General features: G+C 40.2%; 1 pseudogene; it reads left to right on the forward strand.

Moving 5' to 3' along the window:
* The first annotated feature begins 3577 nt into the window (after nucleotides 1-3577).
* Nucleotides 3578-3991, forward strand: LOC145981422 (protein GVQW3 pseudogene; annotated as a pseudogene).
* The last annotated feature ends 3529 nt before the right edge of the window (nucleotides 3992-7520 follow it).

Here is a 7520-nt window from a genome sequence, read left to right on the forward strand (position 1 = left end):
CACTTCCCAAAACCAATAACACTAATGACGTACAAGACTACCGACCAATAAGTATATTATCAGCCCCAGCAAAAATATTCGAAAAAATCATGCACTGTTACATATTTACTCACGTCAAACCTGTAATATCATCGTTTCAACATGGCTTTGTACCACGCAGATCAGTGTTGACCAATCTCTCCGATATTGCCAATTTTATAAGTTCAACCTTGGACGAAGGAGGTCAAGTTGACGCAATATATACAGACTTCTGCAAAGCATTCGACTTGGTTAACCACGATATCCTATTAAGTAAATTAGCATGCTTCAATATTTCTGAATCACTGCGTCAATTGTTCGCTTCCTATTTACAGAACCGTAAGCAGTACGTGACGTATAAAGGCCACACATCTACAGAGATAACAGTCACCTCTGGAGTACCTCAGGGGTCTAACCTTGGGCCACTTCTTTTCACATTACTTATTAACGATTTGCCTGATTCATTTGAAAATTCACACAAATTGCTTTTCGCAGATGACCTGAAATTCTACAGGAAAATAAGCAAACAAGATGATAGTGTTCAACTTCAAAATGATATTACAAATTTAGAAACGTGGACAATAAACAACGATTTAACACTAAATATCAATAAATGCCATTTTGTATCATATACTCGAAAGAAAAATCCAGTTGAATTTCAGTATCAAATATACAACCATACTCTAGCAAGAAAATTTTTAGTCAAGGATTTAGGGATTATTTTTTATTCAAATCTTACTTTTAATAAACACGTAGAACAAATAATTAGTGAAGCGTTCAAGAGCCTTGGGTTCATTCTTAGAATGGGAAGGGATTTCAAGAGTATAGACACACTAAAAGTTTTGTATTATTCGTATGTAAGACCAAAACTCGAATATGCATCTGTTATATGGAATACAGACACAGCAAAGTACAGTGAAGCAATTGAAAGAGTTCAATCACGATTTCTTAGATTTTTAAAATACAAATTTCAGAAAGGTTACCCCACATTTGAACACTACGACAACCTAATATATGAAAGTAGGTTTACGAAGCTGTGTCATAGAAGAACGTTACAGGAAATAGTATTCTTGTGGAAGTTGTTAAATAACGAAGTAGATGCTGAACATCTACTCTGCCAGATAAATTTTCGAATCCCGTCGTCGAAAACAAGACTCAAGAACGAAGTTTTTCTTATAAAGAAGGCTAGATCGGAAATTAAAAAGAAATCCCCATTGTGGAGAATGTGCACCAGTTACAATAAATTGTTAATCAAGAATAGCACCATTGACATCTTTTCTATGAACCTAAGGGACCTCAGTAAAGCCACTATTAACACAATGACCTAAGCTTAAACACATAATTTCCTAATGAAATGATATGTGATCAAGTGTGTGTGTATGTATATAGGAAATAATTTTAAATATATTTTTATGTAGGTGTGTGTATATAATATATATATATATAACAGAAATATATGTAATCATATTCACTAGTATCCTTCATATGGACTCTGTAATTAGGTATGTACCTGTTGAGTTCGATAAATAAATAAATAAATAAATCCCTATGCGTAGAGACATGTCCCTGCGGTTGGCATCATTGACGTTCAGGTGTCGCATTCGCGCCCTCTCGCGGCTGACAACTCCCCCGATAACCTGCTGGCGTTCTCGCGACAACTGAGGATAAAGTAGCGATGTATAATCTAAGATTAGATGTAAGAAATAAGGTATATTTGTATTTGGGAGGACACCTTTTCCAGCATCCTTGCGACAAGGTACGTGCTTATTTCAATTGTAATTGTAACTGTAATTGTGAAAAGAAGAAACATTACAAAGCAAGCTGTTTCTGTTGCAGACTTCCTGTAAAGCAATTTGCCGGGACCTGTTGGATGAAGGCCCCGCTAAGCGGCCGACACGCTCACGGTAAACGACTGAAATAACCTCCCTGTAGATACTATCTGGCCAGGGAGCAGTATTCTATGAATCCCGAAGCTCCCATTCACTGAACGGAGAATTGTACGGCTCTGTGTTGCGACTTCGGAAATCAAGTCTCGCTCGCTCTTGTCGTTCCTTCTGTTGACAAAAACGTGATTGGTAGTGCTCTGAAATAGATACATTTGAGAACTGTATGGTCAAAATTGTTGCTATGTCTCTGTAATTGGTGTATAACGTGCCGTCATGCTGCAGTGCATTCTCTGGAGGAGTTGATGTAGCTCCTTGTATGCGACGCACTTTAATCCAAAACGTCTTGCCCCGTCAGAGAAGACACGTATTGGGCCCAGAACGCCTTCTTACTAGCTCGAATCAGCCGATGGGCACGGGTACGATTTGAGCGGACCTGCTCAAGGTTGGCGGCAGTGCAGTTTCTGTTGAATCGACCGGAGCGCGGTTGAGGTCTTTGATGGCTGCACTGATCTCGGCAGATCACCAGGGGACTGGGCGACGCTTCGCAGAACCACTGCCATGCGGCATGAAGGACACGGGAAACAATACGATGTAGAGCATCGATCGGTTCAACTGCTTGCTCGAAAACACCCCAGTTCGGGCGACTGAGATGCCAGTGAGGATGTAGTTCTTTGGATCCCTGAAGATGGTCGAAAATAAGGTGTAGAATGAAATGATCACCTTCATATATCGCCACGAACGCTCCAGGAAATATTAGGAGCTAGACCTGGACTGCAAAAAGACAGGCCCAATGCAGAATAAGTCCCAGAAGATGGGCTGAAATATGTGGGAGTTCCATCGTTCAGAAATCTGCCTCCGGGACAGAGTGTGGGACGACGCCAGGGGTCCCCGGTTGGAATCCCGACCAGGGCATGGATGTTTGTGATTGTCCATTCATCAATTTAATCATATCATCACTCATCCCGATCTTCGCAATTAGCCAAAAGTGGCAGAAAAGCGAAGAAAATAAACCAAATCATTGTTCAGGAGTGTGAGTTCGGATATTTCACCGAACTCATCCAGAATCTGACCCCTGGTCTCTGTACGAGCAGAGCCCCACAGAAATGGAACTGCACGTTCCTCGAATCTAAAACTTTTGGACTTTTACTTTTGGGAATGTGCACTAAACATTCGTGATATTGGCCATGTGAGAGAACGCTGCTTGCGATGCTATCACATGTATTAACGATGCAAAAATGTTAGGCGTGAGTGGGAGGAACGTCTAGGAGCATAAAGGAACACTGACATCATATAGAGCAGATTACAGACATACATTTCAATTCATGCATATTTCTTTACACACGTGAATAAACACAATTTTACACACATACAGAAATACACACACACACTCACCACCCCCCCCACATATATATATATACACACACACACACACATATAAACACACACACACATATAAACACACACATACATATATACAGTCCGTCCAGTTGGAAAGATGACGGATGTTTTTTTGCCACGGAACTACCAGTGCCATCTATGGAGAAGTATATGTACTATGTATCGACACATTTCGACTTTCTTCCGGCAAAGTTGCAAAGTGTTAGCATCGACGGTCGACGCGTGCCAATCTTGTGACTGACAGTACCTGCTGAACGCCGGTCGGAAACGGAACAATGGAGCAACGTGCCAACTTAAACTTAAAATTCTGTTTCAAATCGGGTAAAAGTGCTACAGAGACGTTTCAAATAATTGAAACTGTTTACGGTAGTGAGGCATTGAGCTGTAAGAACGTGTTTAAGTGGTATGGAAGATACCGTGATGGTCGGGAGAGCATTGAAGACGATCCGCGACCAGGACCATCAGTGACTGTGCGAACTGACGAAAACGTCCAGAAAGTGGCGGAGATTGTACGCAAGGATCGTTGTGCATCTACAAGGCTCATCGAGGATGTCACTGGAATTCCGAAGTCCACAGTCCATGTCATTGTAACCGAAAATTTGGCAAACGGAAGGTCCGTGAGCGGTTTGTGCCACACACACTCAGTGACGAACAAAAACATTGCAGAAGGGAACACTGCAAAGACGTGAAACAAGCAGCTGATGTGGATCCAGGATTCATGTCAAGCATTGTGACAGGTGATGAAAGATGATGCTTTCAGTACGAACCACTCTCAAAGCATCAGAGCTCTGAATGGAAGGGTCCAGTATCTCCAAAACCGAAGAAAGTACACATGCAGAAGAGCCGAATCAAAAACTCTGCTCACTGTTTTCTTTGATTCCAAAGGCATCATCCACAAGGAATTCACTCCAGAGGGTCACACTGTGAACGCTGAGCATTACGTGGGTGTTTTGCATCGTATATTGGCCAGGATTCGTAGAGTTCGGCCTGAATATCGGGAACAAGGCTTATGGTCTCTGTTGCACGACAATGCACCCGTGCACAAGAGCATGTTGCTACGCCAGTTTTTGGCCAAGAAAGTGATGGTGGAGCTCGATCACCCCCCATATTCTCCAGAATTAGCTCCATGCGACTTCTGGCTATTTCCAAAACTGAAATTGTCGTTGAAAGGAAGGCGTTTCGACACCATTCCAGGCATCCAAAAGGCTTCGACCGCGATTTTGGAGGCAATTCCGAAACAGGAGAACCAAGACTGCTTCATGAAGTTCTACAACCGCTTCAGTGCATGTATTGACTCAAAAGGTGTCTATTTTGAATAAACGTTATTGTAAACTATCAGTCCACAATGTCTTGTCTTTCATTTCTCATTAGTCACCTTCCCCACTGGACGGACTGTGTATGTGTGTGTGTGTGTGTGTATATATATATATATATATATATATATATATATATATATATATAGTATATATACATATATATACACACAGTTATATATACATATATTGCTTGAAAATATTTTGCTAAACTTTTCTCAGGCATTTCCACACGATCTTTAATCGCGATTTTCGTGGTCTTAGGCGCGAATTTTTCTGGTTCATAGATGTGAGATGTACGCGTAAATCACTTTCGTCAATGTGACGATATGATTTAAATCCCAATACAAAACTTTAACATAATATAAGCAGTTTTTTCACAAGCTTGGAGAATTTTTTCCTCTTTCCGTTCCTGTCTGATATGCTCAGAGTTGACTATCTCTACATAATAGAAGCAAAAAATTACAGCTGTCTCTATCAAAATCTTGAATGCTGCAGGGTCTCCCCAATAACGCAGTGGTAGCGTCGTCGCCTTGTAATCAAAGGGTCCCGGGTTCGATACCCAGCGCAGGCACATAGTGGTTCAGATCCCATTTTAAACTGTAGGTCCAGTCCCAATTAGCCATACTGTGCATAATTGACTGCTGCAATAAATTAAATCAGTAGTTCCTATTATTTTCTACTCAAAAGCTTTAAACTAATATGTGGTGGCCATTTTTACAAGTTTGTCGATTCAAAAATATAAATCATGATTTTCTGTAACGATACAAAGTGAAAAATAGTTAATATACTTCATTATTTTTAGTTTTCAGCATTTCGTTTCCTTATTCCCTGATGTTGTCCTTCTCCTTGGCCGTGCGGTCTAAGGCACTTTGCTTTGGACGGCGGCTGCGGGACGGCATGGGTTCGATCCCGGGTTCAGTCTCGGGAATTTTCGGCCTGTGTATAGGGCCGGTGGCAACCCACAATCGTGAGGAAATTGGGGAGCTCCGAGTGAGTGAGCGTAATCTGATTGCGAAGTCCTACAACGGCTGGGAGTCGGTCGGGCCGACCACCCGTCCCCCTAGTCTGGCTGCAGATCTCCACGCCCCCCTGGTGTCCCGCGTGGGAGGGAGGCCAGCAGTCAGTAGGTAAACCCAGGGCCCAATATTGAGCTGTAGCGCTATAGGGTTACTTTTATTCCCTGATGTTATATTGATTTCAGTCGATGAATTTATTTTCCTAACAATTAATAATTTATTGATTGAGTTAGTGTCTTAAGTCCACTTTATGCACAGTAAGGCTAATCGGAACTGGACCTACGGTTTAAATTCTGATCCGAATAACTATGTGCCTCCACCGAGTATCGCACCCGGGACCTCTTGATTACAAGAGACAACGTTTAATCATGGCAAATATACAGAAAGAAAATATGAATAGATCAGAGTCAAATATATTTCAACATTTGTAATTAGAATACTGTGATGCTATTTTCCTTGACAGAGTGTATATAAAAATAATTTTTTCCTGGTCGGTACCCAAGTGCGTTGAGTGGTCGACTTTTGATCTCACCAATAAAGTCACAAGGTAGAGTTCCGGCGCGGACATGGGTGTTCTTCGTGAATGTGCCTTCATCAATTTTATTCTGTCCTCATCCTCGCCGTCGTGATTAGCGGAAAGTGCTAGTAATGCAACACTATTTTTTTAAAATACGGCTGAGACGATACCGATGTGACACCAGTGGAATTCATATACCGACACCAGCCGATACTTTACTGGCATTTTGGTCTATGACGGGTCAGCAAAATTGCAGTGCGACGCTTTAGTCTCGAAAATCATGCAAAATTCAAAGTTGTGCGGAAAAACTGAGTTCATGATTACATATCTTGTAGTCAATATTCTGATCTAGTTATTGAATTGTTTAACTCAAAACTCTTGGTAAATTTATGCAGAGTGTGATACAGACACACTAATCAATATTTTGATCAAGTATTAATTATCACAATTTTTAAACATAGGTATCGGTGGTAACTGCTATCGACTCAGCCACTAAGAAAAAGTAGAAGATACAAACACACAAAAGTACAAGGTTTCTATCAACAGATTTTTTGCCATTTATTATGTATCATAAGTTACAGTAAATAATAAGTAAGAGCAATTATATTTCTATAAAGTCTTGACACAAATTTCTTCAAAAATTAATGGCCTTATTTTACACAATTTTCACTTCTTACATTATTCATTTAAAAAATATACAAAAAATTACATAAAGATCAATAAAAATAGTTTTTTAAATAAATGTCTAAAAATTCTTTTTTCTTTCATTTTCACCATGTACATACATTTTTGTTCTTCAAATTTTTTACTTCTGACTCTCACGGATTCTGAACAATTGAGGCTCTGAAATATTAACAAGACAGCGTTGGTGATATTAAAGAAAAGATATATTATTATAGCAATGTTTTAATTAACTCATAATTATGTGGTGGGTGGACCCAATATAGCATCATATGGGAGAAATTCTTGCAATATGCAGTACCGGGCAATGTTAGTTCTCGCTTTCATCACTAGAGAGGGTGCAGCGGTTGACTGGCGCCAGTGCAGCAAGGTAACACCACAGACAAGTGAATACTTTTGTCTGTAGTAGCGCTGTGCAACTTGTTTGGGCACGCCAGTCTGTGTTGAGTGTATTAGAAAGAGAGTGTTGGAGTAATTTCATGACACAGGAACTCATTTGTCAAAAATTCTATTCAAGTTGATATTTCTGCCAGCCCCGTAACTAAATATTTTGGCAATCTAGGCAGTATCGTGATCCCCCCCTACTACCTATCACTGACATTTTAGTGAAATTTTATTTGAAATGAAAAAAAAATAAGAAAAATGAAAACCCATTAAAAATAATATACACAGTGAACCAAAAGTAGGT

Source organism: Lepisma saccharinum, chromosome 29 (assembly GCF_977018435.1).
Source record: "Lepisma saccharinum chromosome 29, izLepSacc3.1, whole genome shotgun sequence".
In the NCBI taxonomy this organism is placed as follows: Eukaryota; Metazoa; Arthropoda; class Insecta; order Zygentoma; family Lepismatidae; genus Lepisma; species Lepisma saccharinum.